Consider the following 19,470-nt stretch of genomic DNA (forward strand, 5'->3'; position numbering starts at 1 on the left):
AAATCAAAGCAATGTTTTAAATCCAACTGGCTCATAATAATTGTTTTTTTTATAAAAACATTTCACAATTTATTTTCAACTGTTTAATCACATACACTGCATATAAATCATTCAAACTATAAAAAAAAATCTCAATATCTAACATTTTTGCATGAGGAATGGGACAAAACAACACCTGAAACACATTATTACTTGGTATCCTCAGTGCCAAAACGTCTTTTAAGTATTGTGAGAAGGAATGGCAGCATTATAAAGTGGCGAATTCTTTACTGTCCCAATTTTTTTGGAATGTGTTGCAGGCCTGAAATGCAGGAATGGATACATATTAAAAAAACAAAATGAAGCTGACCAGACAAAACATGAAAAATCTTGGGTCCATACTATCTGCAATGAAAAAAAATTCAAAGTAAGTTTGTCATTGTTTTTTTTTATTGATTTGCATTTTCCATACAGTTTTTCCAATCATTTTTTTTCTCCACCGTGCATCACTTCACCTGGCGGTGGATCTTGTTCACATTGGTTGTGGAACAGGCCACATCATTCCAGCAGAACGCCTGCACTGCAAAGAAAAAAATGGCGAGTTATAGTGAGGAAAATGATAACCTACCTCAGTGGTTTGTTTAGAAGCTAAACAGAGACCAGCCATGACCTGTTCATTCACAGCTGCCGTCTGTCACCCCCTTCACATCGCATGCAGCACTGGGCACTTTGCCTGCTTATATGTGCTAATGTACATTCTGAGAATTCCTAGCCACTAACCTACTGTAGGAAGCTTATTAAATTCTCCTCATAATTAGAGTTGAAGAACCAATAATTAACTTAATAACATTCTAATAATTTAATTGAACTTCTTAGCATAATCTTTCATCTTCTGGACACAAAAACAAAGCACTCACATACATATAAATCAAAATCTGTTTCTGGGTAAAAAAAATATTTCTGTTTTCCAGTAGGATCGATTTTCTTTTTACATGGGCTGGAGCACCGTTTGCAGACAGTTCGTTCCCATTTCCATGCAGTCAAAAGTCCCTGAATCCCAGATATTTTTAAAGAGCAGCACCAAGGACAACTATGAAAAGATCTTCAGCTGCAACATTAATAGTAACTACAGAGGCTGTACTGGTTATAAAATTAATGTGATTAATGTGAGACTGAATTTAATCTTTTTTCATTCGTAAAAAATAATTGAGTAAAAAAATTATGTATAATTAAGTGACATATTGTGATTTTTTTTTTGCCTTTAAGTATTCACAAAATTGTGACAGTCTTTACTGGGATCAAATGAAGTTTTATTTTAATATTTTTCTCTGTCTTGAAATAATATATAATCTATATAGTATTTAAGATAGAAGATGGAGCAAATTTGCATTATCAGGCACATTAATATATTTATATACATTATTTAACGAGGAGATGCTTTCATCCAGAGTCATGTCATGTTGAGAAGGCAGGCTCGACCAGTCGCTGAAGCTATTGGGGGTTAACGGCCTTGCTCAAGGGCCCGAAAGTGACATCACTCTGCCGGCCCAGGGGTTGAACCCACAGCCTTCGAGGTCCTCGCAGGGTTCTAACCCTCAGAATTAAATCCCAGCTGGTGAGATATACTGTACACCGTTTGGTGTTTTCTGTTCCAATCCTAAAGTATAAGAAAGTGATTTAAAAAGCAAGATACCAAGGTATGTTGAGGGCAGGAGAACAGAGTAAAATACAGAGAAGAGAAAGACAGTTACTGCTCAGGATGTGAAGAGCTGCAAAGGTAGATTGGCTACATCAGAAATAAAAAAAGAGGTTATCATTTCTCTGCCAAGACAATTATTCAGTCAAAAGAAAAAGGGTGATAGGATCTCCCTTCATCCTGTATCTAACTGTTGGTAATTTTACCTCAGAGTCTTTGTTTGTGGCATTTTGAATAATCAGTTGAAGATAGATGAATAGATTCTGGACGTGCTGAAGTTTTGCAGTTTCGCTGCATATAAATTATCATGCAGTGCATTGTTGTGCGCGGCAAATAACGTTATTTATGGGACTTTGTATGTGAAGTACCAATTAAACATTTTGCATAGTTTTTTTTTTATATTTTTGAGTAATGCTCAAATTCAGTATTACTAAGTCTAACAGACTAAACAGCACAGGGTAACACTACCTAAAGCATTCATAAAGTATTACTGACCATTATAATGCATTATCAAGGTATTTATACTGCATTATAGATGAGAGCTTCATAGAGCATTCATAATGCATAATTAATGTGCCTATAATGTGTTATGCCTTTTTATAAATAGTTACAGGCAAGCGTTTAATACTTTATGAATGCATTATAATGCATTATACATGGCAGCTACAGCATAAGTAAAGTGTTACTCGGCACTACAAGCATTTTATGCCTATTCTCCATTCTTATATAACTGCACTAACACTAGGCTGTAAAAAGTCGATTTTCTGTTAGTCCAACAGTGCAAACGCTGAGATTTCATTTTCTTCCCCATAAATTCAGTCGGCTCCATATTCAAAGAGTCTTTGTTAATAACTGATGTTTTCCACACTGTTTTCCTTCCCTGCACACACATTGCAGACCAAACGTATTTGGACAGTATCTCCTCTGGTATGACGCTGTACTCCTGCAGGTTGTTTTCGAAATAAAACAGTAACTATGATTTTAAAGTGAAAACTTTCAGCTTTAATTCAAAGATGTTTATATTAATAATGAGTAAACAGTACAGGAACAGAATTTGTTTTATGTCATGCCCCAATTTTAGTGAACAAATGAACATAAGCTGAAATTACCTTGCAAGGCCTGCAGTCTGTGACCCATGATCATTACTCACATGTATGTGTGATGCTCTGTCTTACCTGTATTGCCACTATCTTCACTTCTTGCTTGTTTTGGGGGCTGTTTTACTTCAGTCTTGTCATCCGCATGTGATAGGGATGCTTCATTGAATTGAGGTCAGTTGACTGAGTTGGCCAATCAAGAACATTTGCGGCTCTTGAAAACTCTTTCATCACTATGGTTACCTGCTAGGGTCATTGTCCAGTGTTGTCCAGTGAGCTTGATGTCAGCAGACTGTACAATTCTGTATGGTACCACATTCACTCGGCTGCGGCCATTAGCAGTGATGTCATCAACGAGCACAGACTAGCCATTTCCACTGACAACACCCACATCCTGAAGAGTGCTTGTGGTCGTCTGTTTAATACCTGGTGAAGGCTATTTCTTCATCATTCCTACTATTGAGCTGACCGTCCAATTACTGTGGTTTGTTGCACATTGGAGGATGATGCATAAGAATTGAGGTAATTCCCGCACCATTTACCCAATGCGAATGAAAATACCTTGAAAACTGAAAGTCACTGTTTCATTTCAATATCAATCTGCAGGAATACAAAACCAAAATTGTCCAAATACTTCAAGCACTACACACTAATGTTCATGCATATTTATTGAATGTTATCTCGAATGGCCCAATAAAAATAAACATTACAAATATTTTGTTATGCAATTTGTCACTCCTTTTTCCCTCAAACCCTCAGATTTATAGCAACATATTACAGTTCATGTATAATTTATATGGTGTTTAATTTGTATATGTCATGTGCCTATCATGTAAATTTCCCTTGTTGAGCACAGAGCAGCCTGAAAATCTGAAAACTTCATTAAAATTGAACAGGACAAGCGAAAACAGTGCCTTGTAATTATTTGTGTCAGATTGTTTTGCTGTACAAATTATCCTGAGATCCCACATCGTACGTGCCGAGAAGAGTTGTAGCTCTACAGTGTACATGCTGTGCACAAATGCCCAGCAAACATCCACACAAGACTCCCTGTGGCTGCAGTGCGTTCTACTGTGCCTGCATGACGTTAACACACAGTCAACACATTAGCCGGAGAGCTCCCCAAGAATCACCTCTCATAAGCAAGGCATTTCTCAGCTCTGTAAGGCAACAAGCGTCAATGAGAAAGAGAGAGAGAGAGAGAGAGAGAGAGAGAGAGACTTACCTGATGGTCTCACCACATACAAATTCCTATCACATGAGTATTTCTATAAATAGATATGTTTTGGGGGAAACAAAGATGGCGGGCATGGTAACTGTTTGTGGTGCTGTGATATATATGTATGCTGTGTTAGTGTTTGGACTACGCAGGTCATTGGGATGTGTCACAGGCGCTGTGTGGGGTAGCATGACACTAGCATTACACATTATGTTTTAGTATGTCATTAGTACTGCATTTCAATTCAATTCAATTTTATTTATATAGCGCTTTTAACAACAGTCATTGTCACAAAGCACTTTACATTTAACCGGCCAGAACCCCACTGAACAAGCCTGATGTGACAGTGGCAAGTAAAAATTCCCTCTAGCAGGAAGAAACCTCGAGAGGAACCTAGACTCGGAAGGGGACCCCATCCTCCTCTGGGCGACTGCATGGTGTGTGGTCACCGGCCGCTGGCACTGCACAGTTTGTGATAGCATGACGCTAGCACTGCACGCTCTGTAGTAACATGGCATTACACAGTGTGTGGTGACCTATCACTAGCACTGCATGCTTCATGGTAGCCTGACACTGGCACCACATGGTGTAAGGTAGCCTGCTACTGGAACTGCACAGTGTGTAGTAGCATTTCATTGGCACTGTGAGGAGAGCACAGGGAGTCGATATTGACTGGGGCTGTGAAATTTGTAGCAGCATATAAGTGTGTCACCACAACACAGCAGAATGTGAGAATGCATCTTTGACACTGCACATTTCACTGGAGGCCTGTTAGTGGCACTGTGCAGTATGTGTGTATGCATTATGGACACTACCTAAGACATGGGATGCTGCTATTGGCCTTGCTTCGTATTCCACAGCTTTCGATCAGCCCTGAAACTTAGATGCTTGACAAAGCCCCAGTTCACAGATTCCTCAGTTGGGTCAATCCATCAGGCCAGTCCCTGATTACATCTCTGGCTGTCAGTTCACATAGGAGACTGAGGACTGAGGATGGGACTCCTCTGTCTTCCCACCTAAAAGGTCAGAGGTTACAGTGCATGGAGGTCCATGCAGTTCTTATCACCGTGGACTGCTGGGAATGAGGAAGGAGGCTGGGGTCCCCTCCTCACACCTCCTCCCCTGTGCCTCTCACTCGTCCCCAACATGCAGACACCCTCTCATCCCCACAATGGGAGACGTGTCGCTGAAACAATGAAGAGGAACAAGATATTCATTATCAGGATGCCAGGGGTTAAAAAGAAATGCAATGGAGGAATGTAACTAGGAATTTTGAGCCTTTTCCTGCGTTTCATATTTTTTCCTTAAATGAAGACATTTTCCTAATGACATAGTTTGACAGGCTGGTAAAAGCATCAGCTAGTGAAACTGGCACAAACGATTTACAAACAAAATGACATATTTCAGCTGTTACATATTCAAAAGTACCTCAGAGGGAGGATTTTCTTTTTAAATACAGGATTTATACAAAAAAAACATTGAAAAGTACAGGGGTCATGAAATCCAATATTTTATGTGTTATGCTGTGGTATGTTAAAGAGCCAAAGACTCACACAAGGTAGGACAACATTACATTAAAGACATTAAAGGACTTTGCATTAAAATTGTTTATAAAGCAGAAACAACACAATGAAATTAGGCAGTAGAATACGTAGAATCCTAGACAAGCAAACAAAAAACAACACAAAACAGAGAAATCTAATAATGTAAAAATGCGGAGACACAGAGAACCATCCTTATCAATGAAGTGACGCTTATGTTCCTTCACAACGGCAGCCATCAAAATAAGCCTAATGAGGGCAAACCAAATCATCTTGACTGGGTTGCCTGCAAACCCACATGCCAACTCCAGTGACCAGCCAAAATTTCCTGTATCATAACGCTCTGTGAGAATCTGTCATGTCAAGACTGTAAACTGAAACATGTGACCCCAGGGTGGGACACTAAATGGGGGGAGGTGACATGCTGGTGTCTTCACATGACAACACAGACTCACAGCACAGAAGAACTGGCTGGTGGAATGGGCTTGTCTTAATAGTGCATTCAACTGGAGACAGGTAGGCCCCACAAGAAGTATTCAAAAGCTTAAACACTCAAGGAGCAGACCATTGGCCTTGAAGGTTAAGAACGCCCATCTTACGGGGAACTCGTACTGAGCAACAGACTGCCATAAAGCCTGTTATATATCTGGAATGAACATGATGGTTTGTAATAATGAATCCACACACAATTTTGTGACACTCGTGGAAACATTGCACAGCTTCAGCGGTTTGCCGGCTCAAGGAACAGTACAGTACCATATGTAGTTATTATTATTTATTATTTATTATATATTTTTTTTCAGACTTACCAACAAATTCCTCTTAAAGACAGACTTGTCTTTAAAAACTCATTCGTAACCTGAGGCGTGCCTGTACTGGGAACTTAATTTATATTCCACAGAATCAGTTACCAGTCAAGGGGCTTGACTCCCTACCAATTTGTTACTGGGCAGGTTTACACAACCCAAAACATACCAAAGAGGAAACAGGTATACTGAAGCAACTCTGACTGCCCCCCACTACTGGAGCCACACATATGTCACGTTTACTCCCTGCTGTCACGATCCGTGGATACGGGTAAGGCGTACGGGCAGGCAAGCGGGCAGAAAGCAGGCGAGCAAGCGAAGTACAGGGAAATACTGGGGATTTATTGGGGAACAGGAACCAGGAAGCACGGACATCGACGAACATCAGGTAACATCAATGACGGATAGGGCAAACAGGTAAGACCAGGACTTAAATAAGACATGACTAATCAAAATAGACAGACACAGATGGAGACGATCAGGGAAGAACACGTGGGTAATCAGGGGGCATGGCACACACGAGGAGCGGACGAGCCGGGCATGGCACCTGCCTGCTCATGGTTTGGATGGATGTTTGCTTATTTTATATAAGTGTAGATAAACTCATTTACAAGAAAAAGAACATCCAGAACAACCAGACAGGGAAGCGGAAGCAAGAACGAACTACACTACTGGAATTAATTAATTAATTCATTCATTCATTCATTCATTCATTCATTCATTCATTCATTCATTCGTTTTCTTTCAGCATTATTCCTGTGCAGGGGCGGCATGGTGGTGCAGTGGTTAGCACTGTTGCCTCATACCTCTGGGACCCGGGTTCGAGTCTCGCCTGTGTCACATGTGTGCGGAGTTTGCATGTTCTCCCCATGTCGTCGTGGGGTTTCCTCCAGGTACTCCGGTTTCCCCCCACAGTCCAAAAAACATGCTGAGGCTAATTGGAGTTGCTAAATTGCCCGTAGGTGTGCATGTGAGAGTGAATGGTGTGTGAGTGTGCCCTGCGATGGGCTGGCCCCCCATCCTGGGTTGTTCCCTGCCTCGTGCCCATTGCTTCTGGGATAGGCTCCGGACCCCCCGCGACCCAGTAGGATAAGCGGTTTGGGAAATGGATGGATGGATGGATGGATTATTCCTGCGCAGGGTCTATCCCTATCCCGGGCACAAGCTTGGGAAAAGCCCAGGACGTGTTGCCAACCTGTCAGAATTTTCTGGAAATTAAGATTCCCCCAAAATACAACGCCGGACATTAAAAATGGGTTTCCAGCTCGTCATGATGAAGGGAATGTTCCTGTGAGTAAGACATTTTGGCTACTGATTGCCCTTCTGTGTAAATCGGGGCAGCATCTGGAGGAAATCTGGGCTCTCCTTGCTGCTTGCAGAGCCGGCAAACATCCGTCACAGCAAATCCCTCAGACGGACTTATAGAGCACATCATGCTAATCTTTACTGAAGAAGCACAGAGACCCTAACAGCTAGATGATGGACACTGAAGTGATACTGACTATCCAGCCCATACAGCAGGAAACATATTATGTGTTATGGTCATTTTATCTGACGTTTTGTCAACCTAAAAAAACTACAACAAATCTACATAGCATAGCATTGCTAATATCCATCCATCCATCCATTTATGTATCCATCCATTTTCTATTTCCACTTACACTTCATGGAAACCCCAGGAGTGTAACTCAGGATTATATATATTAATCACTGCATTATCCAGGCACCCCCCCCCCCTTCCAAAACTGGCTTGCAGCCACATTCTTCTCATTCTCCTTTGAAGCTGAGATCCGTCGCAATCGATCTTTCATTTCAGCTTTGATGGTGTGCTCCCTCCCTGCTTCACACTGCATTTCCTTTCCCTGTACAGCTGGACATTATGGGGCTGGGATGAGGGGTTAGGAGCCATGCTTGAATTAAACTTCTGCTACTGTTATTATTCCTGCAGGTTTCTGATCAACAGATGTATGTATGTATGCATGGATGGATGGATGGATGGCCTGTCCATCAAGAAGGGCAGTGAACCTATTCAAGGAGACATAGGTTGAGGACACCCTGGATGGGATTCCAGTAGGGCGCAGATACACAGACAATATAATATAACACCCATATTCAAAAAGGGGGATAGAAGTAATCCAGCAAATTATAGGCCAATCAGTTTAATTTGCATAACTGGAAAAGTAATGGAAGCTATAATCCAAGTAAAAATGGTAAAAACTGGTAGATTACCTGGATTCAAATCATTTTTTGAGGGATCGCCAACATGGATTTAGGAGAGGTAGATCATGTTTAACTAATTTACTTGAGTTCTTTGAGGAAGCTGCAAGAAAAATTGATCACAAAAAGACCAACGACGTGATCTACTTAGATTTCCAGAAGGCCTTCGAGGTTCCAGAAGGCTCTCGCTTAAGCTCAAAGCTGCAGGGATTTTAGGAACTGTAGCAGCTTGGATTGAAAACTGGTTAACAGACAGGAAGCAACGAGTAGCTATTAGAGGCACAATGTCACAGTGGGCCTGCGTTCATAGTGGGGTACTGCAGGGTACAATTTTAGGACCACAGTTGTTCCTAATTTACATTAACGATATTGACACCAATACTTACACTAAACTGGTTAAATTTACAGACGACACCAAGGTGGGTGGTGTAGCAAATACTGATCTAGCAGCACAGAGGCTACAATGGGATCTTGATTTAATAAGCGACTGGGCTGACACCTGGCAGATGAAATTTAACACAGATAAATGTAAGGTAATCCATGCAGGGTGCAGAAATATAAAGTACAGTATTTTATGGGTTTGACTGAAATAAAGGTAGCTCATTATGAGAAAGACTTTGGTGTGTATGTTGATACTTCCATATCCCACTCTCGCCAATAGGCCAATAGGATGTTGGGTTACATCTCTAGGTATGTGGAGTTTAAGTCAAGGGAGGTGATGCTACGATAATATAATTCCTTGGTAAGACCCCACCTAGAATATTGTGTGCAGGTTTGGTCACCATACCTTAAGAAGGACATTGCTGCCTTGGAAAGGGTTCAACGTAGGGCTACAAGAATGATTCCTGGTCTTAGAGGAATGCCTTATGAGGAGAGGTTAGCTGAGCTGAATCTGTTTAGCCTCGAGCAAAGGAGACTAAGGGGGGGACATGATCCAGGTATATAAGATTCTAACAAGTCTGGATGCTGTTCAGCCAAATGGCTATTTCAATATTAGTTTAAATACTAGAACTCATGGCCATAAGCGGAAATTGGTGGGAGAAAATCTTAAAATGAATTTGAGGAAGCACTTCTTTACACAGCGTGTAGTTGGAGTATGGAATAGTCTTCCTGCTAGTGTAGCGCAAGCTAAAACCCTGGGTTCCTTTAAATCAGAGCTAGATAAGATTTTAACAACTCTGAGCTGTTAGTTAAGTTTTCTCCAAACGAGCTTGATAGGCCAAATGGCCTCCTCTTGTTTGTAAATTTCTTATTTTCTTATGTTCTTACCTCGGAAGGAAACTAGAGTACCCAGAGAAAACCCATGCAACACGGGGAGAACATGCAAACTTCGCACATAAAACATGTGTGGATCTACACAACACGGGAAGAACATGCATACTCTGCACACAGTATGGGTGAAACCACGCAACACGAGTAGAACATGCAAACTCCACACATACAGTATGGGTGAGGCCATGCAACACTGGGAGAACATGCAAACTCCATACACACAGTATGGGAGAGGTCATGCAACACGGGGAGAACATGCAAACTCCACACACACAGTATGGGAGAGGTCATGCAACACGGGGAGAACATGCAAACTCCACACACACAGCATGTGTGAACCCATGTGACATGGGGAAGACATTCATACTTTTCATACAGATGATACTGTATGTGAGGCCACGCAGCATGGGGAAAACATGCAAACTCTACACGCGTAGCATATGTGGGACAACACATCACAAACAGATCATGCAAACGCTACATACACAGCATGTGTGAGGTCACACAACATGGGTAGAACATGCAAACTCTACACACACACAGCATGTGAGGGCACCTTGCCACCCCAATAATACTCTGTGAGGCAGGGTATTAGGAAAAAGAGTTTAGGGATTCGGGTGACATAGCTATGGGAATCATCAGCATGCAGACGATCCCTCTTCTAGCATATGCAGCATATCAAACACAGTCCAAATTATCTGCAGGTCTGCAGAATCACCAGCTCATCCCTGGATATAACTCAGTAATGGTCTGAAACCAGTGCATAAAACAGCCATATGCTGTTACATATTTAAACATTTGCAAATTAAATTCTATGCTGATTTGTTTTCAGAAAAGCAACCATTTGTAGCTGACTACCATGACTAAGAAATCGATACCTGCACCTTTTTGAATTCCTGTCTACTTCCATACCGGCGGCTGTTTCTGTATCCATTCATTGCTGAAAGGGCTTCAGACAGAATAACTCGAACATATCGTAAAAGCTTCCGTTTTGTGCCATTGAAAGTATGTCAGTGGTGTACAGTGATAATCAATTAAGGTTAATTTATAATGGCAGGTAGTCATTGAGAATGTATGATCGAATGAGGGAGTGCGCATTTAATAATAGCATAGGACTAAATTATGTACTGTAATAACTAATGCATGCAGACCCTGTTTATTTTATTATTTCCATGGCAGTGCATTGTATACTGATGATAGTGACTTGATAGCACCTTAAATATCTACCAATGCCTGATTTCACTCACTTTCCAGCTGTTTATCCTGATCTGGGTCTTACGCTTATCCCACATAGAACAGAGCACAGTTTAGGTGGAGTGACAGACCATCAGAGGACAAATAACCACTAACTAGTGCCAATTTAGATGCCAAATATCCTCACAACATCCTTAAACCACTGGAGGAAATGGGAGTATTTGGTAGTGATACATGCACATGAAGGAGAGGTGGGATTTGAACCCACAAACTTGGAGGTATGAAATAAGAGTGCAAATCACCAAGCCACCCACCTCCTAAACGTCATTGATCAATACACCTAATGGTACTGCAGTATCATCCCATCTATACTCATACATGGCAGAGTTTACACAGCTAGACAAACTACACAGAGATATGAGGTATGGAAATGCAGTCTTGGCCATTTCCTACAGTCTCACCTCAACCGGTACCAAAAGCAGCTAATAATTGCATGCAGAGTTTCCAGAGTTCAGTCCATTAAGAGAACAGAAAGTCTGGCCTTCCAACTTCCACACATTGGGCCCAGAAACAGGACATCGTGTTTGAAACCCCCACAATGAGAGTAGGTCACCTTGCTTCCGACTCACTTGCGGCCATTTGTAAACTTTAAAGCACCGCCTAGAGGAGAGGATGCTATCCATTCATGGGTTATTAATCTTTTCTAATTTCCTCAGAAAGACACGAGGTGCTTGATGGGTCCAGCCCCCGCACTCGTGGACTCTCTTCAGCGTGACACTGATTAAGGGCGAGCTCTGATCGAAGAGAGCGATCCTGGACTTGGAGGAGAGGCAGAGGTGGGCCGCCAGCGAGTGGTGGGGAGAGTCAGGCATGTCACAGCAGCCGGATAAAACCCAGGTATCAGTATTAAATAATTATATATGATTCCTCACTGTTATAAATAGTGAATATAAAGACTTCCAGGTGGCCGGACACTAAAATAAAACACATTTGTACTGCAAACAGAACCCCCCAGACAACACACAGGCATTGGCACGATGTCTCTACGATGCTTGAAAATCCATCCACAATGCATCTCTATGTCACAGGGATATCGCTACAAAATACTGATTGGACATCCGATGTCTGCATGATGTGTTTCAACAGCAACATGATGTTAATGAGATCACTATGTGACGTTTAGCTACTGTTATTTTTCCCGATTAGACTGTATAGTATAACAGGGTAGATTTGTTCTGTTTATCCTGCATGTAGGTGTACTGTTTGAAATCATAAACCACACACAATTTTACGGATCAAAAGTTATAAGTTTATTATTTTCAACACTGACATCCTGACAGAAACCATAACAAGAGGTCTAATTGTTATGCTTAACTGATTAAAACAAAATTGCTCAAACATCGCTAAAGCAAACAGTTTTTGTAATAATTGAAATATTGATAATAAATGGAACGCCATTTAACGACGTTCCGATCTTAAACCAACATCATGGCAACGTACGCGTGCTGCCTGGGCTGTGTGTGCCGTTGCATCAGTGTTATAATTCTGAATTTTTACATAGTTTTTGTATTCATCTCAGTTTTCATTTGAAATACAGGTCAGTTTTAGTTTTTTGTTGTTGTGATTTTATTAGTTTTTATTTTAAATATACTTTATTTTAGATCCACTTTAAGACATTGTCATTTTATTTCCATAGGTAGATGAAAGGATGACATAATGCTATTTGGTATTTCGAGGGTTGAAGTACAAAAGTGGCCCAGTGCTAAACAAACATTTACTTAAGCTAAATCATATTTTAAAAATGGTATCAGAAAGAATTTGACGTTTGTTTTTAGTTAAAGATATTAATAATAATTAATTTTTATACTAATTAACCTTTATACTTAGGTGGCATGGTGGTGCAGTGGGACACTGTTGCCTCACACATCTGGGACCAGGATTCGAGTCTCCGCCTGGGTCACATGTGCATGGAGTTTGCATGTTCTTCCCATGTCATTGTGGGGTTTCCTCTGGGTTTCAAAGACATGCTGAGGCTAATTAGAATTACTAAATTGTCCATAGATGTGCATGTGTGTGTGAATGGTGTGTGAGTGTGCCCTGCAATGGGCTGTCTAGTGCCCGTAGCTTCCACGATAGGAACCAAACCCCTCGTGACCCAGAAGGATAAATGGATGGAATACTTATACTTTTCATTTAGTTGTTTTTTTATTTTGTGAATGATATTGTCAGGTTGTGGGGTGGACGGGCAGGCAGGCAGTGGGTATGGAGTAGGCAGGAAAGCAGGGATGAGGGAAAAACAGGTTTATTAAAGGGACCGGGAGGATAGGGCAGACGGTGACAAACTAACATTAATGACAAGTCTGGGGAAGACAGACTCAGACGTGGGCTAAATACACAAGACAAGCCAAAAATAACAGGAAACAGCTGGGCACGATCAGGGAAGCACACGTGGATGATCAGGGGGTGTGGCACACACGAGGATTGGACGAGCTGCACAGATGAAACAAGACCGGGAACACGGGACCTGGAAGACAAGAGCAAGACTATCACCGGAGGACAGGGAACAGAACAAAAACACAGAACAAACACAAGGGCAGAAGCCAGGACAAAACCTGACACAAAACAGGAAACGCAGACAGGCAGGCAAGGAAAGGAGACACAGAGGGAACAGAAAACGGAGGGACAAAAGGGACAGGAGTGAACAGAGGAACAGAGGGATGAGGAGGAAATAGAGGAGGCCAGACAGGAAAGGCAAGGGGACAACAGGGAGCCTGAGGAGCCACAGTGGGCAACAGGCAGCAGCCAAAGGGGCCGCAGGCGACTGGAAGGCCGGAGCAGGGGGGGGTGTCGGAAGAGCCGAGGAGACGAGCCGAGAGACAGGCGAAGAGGACGAGGAGGGAGTCGGAGGGGGCACCAGGGGAGGTGACAAGGAAGCAGGAGGGGACATCGGCGAAGGCAAGAAGGGAGGGGGAGCCGTAGCAGGTGACGGCATAGCCACAGCCGGCAAAGGTGACGTCCACCGAAGTGTCGGAGTGGGGGGTCCTGCAGGTGACTGAGGAGTCGAAGCAGGAGAACCCGCAGGCGTCGGAGTCGGGACCGAGGCTGGGCGATGAGGCGTCGGAGAGGGACCCGCAGGCGACAGCCGAACCAGAGCCCCAAAACCCACAGGCATTCCACGAGCCCCAGCCAAGGCAAGCAAGAGCGAGCCAGAGGGAAGGGCGGGTGGAACCCTAGCCCTGCGCCTGTGTCCTCTCCCCTTTTGGGACACTGAAAGGTGGGGCTGTGGCTGGGGTTGAGGAGTCATTAATGAGATCCCCGAGGGGTCCCATTCGAGCTCCTCCACCTACAAGGAAGAAGGAGCGGTGATCAGACTGTCTGGGACCTCCTCGGGGACTGAGGCAGGTGCTATGGGGACTGGAGCCGGGTCAGGGACTGGGACATGGGCCACAGGAGCAGTAGTCACAGGGGCCGGAGTTACAGGGGTACGAGTCATAAGTGCGTGTGGAGCCACAGGTGGAGGCAGAGGGGCCTCGGGCATAGCAGCAGGGCCCTCAGGCGGTGCAACAGGTGGAGGTGGCACCTAGGGCGGTGCAGCAGGCGGAGGCGTAGCAGGAGCCTCAGGGACGGGCGGAGCAGCAGGCGGAGGCGGCACTTCTGGTGGTGCTGCAGCGGGCGTAGCAAGTTGGGCAGCCTCTGGAGCCTCGCATGCTATCTGGTCCTCCATCACCCTCCAGAAGAGACCCTGGAGGGTGAAATACGTCCCAGCTAGGGACGTCGCAGCAGGCAGCTGGGGAACCTGGTCTGGGATCTCCAGAACAAGCTGCTCAGGAACAGGCAGATCAGGCACTCGGGGAGTGCCTGGGGGCCTGCTCTCTCTCCGTGGCATGCAGTTTGTGCAGTTCATTTCTCTCCGAGTCGGAACTCGGATGAAAACGTCACTTCCCGTCGGAAACACGCCTCTTTTATGACATTGATGTCGGACATTCTGGTGCATTCGTTTTCCTCTCAGAACTCGAAAATTCCGAGTTCAGTGATATCACGTCAGACAATCTCGCATTCGAGCTACCACATCTCGGAACAAACATGGCTGGCTCCATGAACACGCTGTCACAGAGGAAACTCAGACAAGAAAATTCTGTCCGACATCAACGTGATCTCACTCGTGACCTCGGAATTTCCGAGTTCCGAAAGATAATCAAACGCACCATTATACCATCTAACCATGGTGCATTGCGTCAGGAGTAGAATGCATTCCTTTAAGCGAGCGCTGTAAGCAGCTGCATGAAGTCAAGCACACCTCATGTTACCTTTTTCACAGCGAATCACTTAACAGCTTATCAGGTAAGTATTTAAGTAATTATACCATTTTAGATGGTAGACTATTTTTGGCCAGGGATACTTGAGGGAGTTTTTGACTGAAATGGGATTGTTTGGTTTTTCTTCTTTTTCGTACATGGTGTTTGAAAAAGGGGAGCAGTTGTCAACCAGTACTTTGGCATTTTTGGTCAAAATTTCCAGTGCTCTGTGTTTTCTGCACTCATCTATTGGTCTCTGTAGTAGACTGATGGGAACGTAAACAAGATTTTGAAGCTTATGTATATTGATTCATTCATCAACCAAACTTAAATCTTATATTTCTCTTATCAAAAATTCAAATGTGATTAATTTCAATTAATTAAGTGCAAAGCTTCTAATTAATTAGATTTTTTTTAACGAGTCACACCCATTATATATATATATATATATATATATATATATATATATATATATATATATAACATCAATATCACAGTTCATGAATATGACTTAAGAGCAGATTTGCCCTCAGCCTTATCTGATGAGGTAGCACACGACTAGCTGGTGCATTTGGCACTAGAAGTATGAGCATTTAGGGTCGCGGACATGCTGGCAATACAATACACGTTTACAGGAAGTATAAAGCATAGAAAAGAATGTTGCTGTCCCAAATACACCTAAAAATTTGGGACCTACAGCAGCTCGTGTACTACAGGAGGATGTGCCTGCACCTGGGGTCCTACTGGAGCTCATGGTTCCCTTCCAGCAGGTCCCAAATCCAGTTCGGTACCTCTGCTCTTCGCTTAGCCTAGTTGACCCCTCTTGACCCTCCCTAAGCCTATTACCACCCCCCAGACTAATGAACTCTTTGAAACTTTAATATTGTTCCAAATAAAATGAACTAAATATAGCTATAAAATGATGTGCAATTTACTAAATATTCATGAGGTTCTGATGCACCGAAATTTATTTCCCAAATTATTAAGAGGACAGACTAGACATTACATCATGAGTAACTCTCACAGGCTCTTACACGAGTTGGTGCTGACATCCATTAATGTGTTTTTCTAAAGCTACATTTTTTTGATGTATATGTGTCCACATATAACTTCAGGGTAACCTCTAAAATTATTTTATATATTTACATTGCTATTATTTGCACTTTTATTAGGCAGGATGGGGCACGAGGCTGGGTAACACCCTGGATGGGATGTATCTTGTTTTATGTTTACCCCAAACGAAACCCGAATGCTTAAATATCCCCATACACTTGTGGTTCTCAAAGTCGGTCCTCGGGCCCCACTGCCCTGCTTGTTGTCCAGCTATCCCTGCCCAGAGATAGCAGGAAAACAAGCAGGGCAGTGGGGCCCGAAGACTGACTTTGAGAACCACTGCCATACACTGACATAAATGGCACCTGTTTCATTACAATTTCCAGCAGACTTCCAGCTAGCTAGGTCTCCGCTTGACTGAGGCAGAAGGTCACAGTTTCAGTGTCGTGCTGCTGCTTCAGAGACAGGCAGCCTAAGAGTCTCTGTTCCCCAGTGCACCATCGTTTGAATGGCTACAGCTGCTCGATCCCATTAAGCTGATATCCTCAACCTGTAACCTGCCGCCGTCATGAGCTCGGCTCAGTTCAGGGTAATGAGAAATTTCCGAAAGCATCCATACTGTAGTTCCACAAAAATCGATACTGGTGCGGCCGTTAATCTTCCAGGGCTTGCTTGAATTCCAGTGTTCCTCTCAAGTTTTTAATATCAATTTTTTTACACTTATATATCAAAACAAGGACAAAACTGAATGAGGACAAATGAAGACAAACTATGCCTTTATTTTAATTATTATTATTTTTTTGTCTTTTATTTAAAATTTCATTCAGGAGTTTGGACTAGAGTGCTAATTGTAATATAGTGACCTAGTAGAATGAAATTAAGCCAAGGCAGCAGGACTAGTGCAATTAAAATGATTAGTTTCAACAGTTGCAGTGTAATACCGCTCAAATACCATCATATCTAAAAAGGAAAATTTAGATGCACCAGCTCTAGTAAAAGCAACTTAATTATTTTGTTCATTAAGTTTTCTTCAACAGAAAAGCATTAGACTTTATTTGCAAATTAGATAGTCCAGCTAGCTACAATTTTAATATCCATGACAGACAAATGTGAAACCGTGTTCAATTTGTTCTAATGACTCTAAGTCTCTTCTCCAAAGGAGAAACAGCTTCCTGGAGATCTGGTATGTGAACTATTTCACTTTTATAGCATTTACTGAAAATCATAGTTCTATAAAGGAAAAAAAAAACAGCTCTGTGCAAAATATTGTCCTACAAGACATTACGACAGCATTTAACTTTGAATCTGCGAAAAACATTAATGAAGCGCTTCTTTCGTCCAGGTGCTTCATGATACGTACGAAGGTCAAAACTTTGATGGGTCATCGTGCTCCGTCACACGAGAGATGGTAATGAAAACACCATCTCCACGATTCATCTTGTTATAGCTTGACAGTGGAAAGCAGGTCAGGGGCGGCTGATCCCCTCCAGTCTGGCTCTGTGAAGCACCTGCACACCTCCTCCCCTTTAATAACGAGGAAGCCATTGGTGAGCAGGGTTGAGGGGAAATGTGAAGTGACAAAGAGCTGTGAAGGTGGGGGCAGGGGTGGGGGCGGAGAGGCTCCTGCTGCAGGATGGTCTTTGTGTTTCACACGATGTACGGTGACCCCAGCCTTAAGATCCTCTTTTCGTATTGGCTGATGGGCTGAAGGCTGTTCCAGGCAGGACAGCAGCTCTATGCCTGTATGAATCACACTTTTTTTTCACTCAGAATCGAAATTGCATTTTTTTTCCTCACATTTGTGACCAATATACAGCACGCTCCACAATTATTGGCACCCCTTGTAAAGATTTGTGAAAAGGGTTAGAAAAAATCCACCTTTTGATGAAGCAGATTTTTACAAATCTTTACAAGGGGTACTAATACTTTCAGTGCTGTATTTCTCTCTTCATTATTATTTTGCATTATACATTATCTTTATGAATATGGAATAGACGATATGTAGAGATGCACGATATACTGGACATACCAGTATACTCCTCGACATATTGACATTGCCGGCTAATTTTTATACTTCATCAATATTCAAAGTCAGCAGCACCAGACCTAGAGACACAACTACTGAAATGATGGAGATTATATTACATTGCACAACCAGCCCCTCCATATTGGAGGACGAGGGATTTCGTCGGCTCATTCACCACTTTCAAGAGTTCCAGTCTGCATCATGTATATAACTCATTATTTAATCTAGCCCATAGATCAATATTTTGTCTTTAGCAGCATATAAAAAAATATTTTGTCATTCTGCTAATTGGTTCCAGTAAAGCTTGGCAGGTTTTTCAGATAGCAGACTCACTCTAATGAACATTCACATTGGCATTGAAACTGATGGCAAGAAAGTGCAACTACAATTTGATGCATCCAGGAGGCAAATAAATAGTTTCAAAATTTTCCTAAGGAGAATCATTATGCAAGAATGTAATTCATTAACAGGTGGGTCAATGTGTGTTGTTAATATGTGTTGGGGGTGGGGGGTGCTCCTGTTCAAGACCTCCAGCATTAAGCTATTGTTTCTGATCAATTGGTGTTATTTGCTGCTCACTCCAGTTCATCTTTTTCCTTCTTTATCAGTTTGACCTCAGGCCTCAACGTACACTCATGTGAGAGGGACATCCACTCATTTAGGTAAATCTCTTCCTGGTTTCCACTCATTATATAACTAACAATTCAACTGGAAGTACTTCCAGGTAGTGTTACAGGTCAGAGAGGTTCATAGTTTGAGTTAACCATGCAGCCGAGGCCCCCCCTACAGGACTGGAGAAGGCATAGCAATTCCTAACCAGAATCATTATGCATCTCATATTTCCAGGTCTATAGTTCATACCTCATAACATTTCATTTGTTTGTTATATTCATAGAGAATTCTGGGAGCAGAGAATTACCGGCAGCAGAGAATTCTAGGAGCAGAGCATTACTGGGAACACAGTAATTTAGTCATTTTATACCGAGAACACACAAAAACCTGCACATAAAACCAGGTCACCTGACTCTCCCCAAGACAATCATAGGCCAGCCACACACAACCCCCGGTCCACACA

Source organism: Brienomyrus brachyistius, chromosome 21 (genome assembly GCF_023856365.1).
Source record: "Brienomyrus brachyistius isolate T26 chromosome 21, BBRACH_0.4, whole genome shotgun sequence".
Lineage (NCBI taxonomy): Eukaryota > Metazoa > Chordata > Actinopteri > Osteoglossiformes > Mormyridae > Brienomyrus > Brienomyrus brachyistius.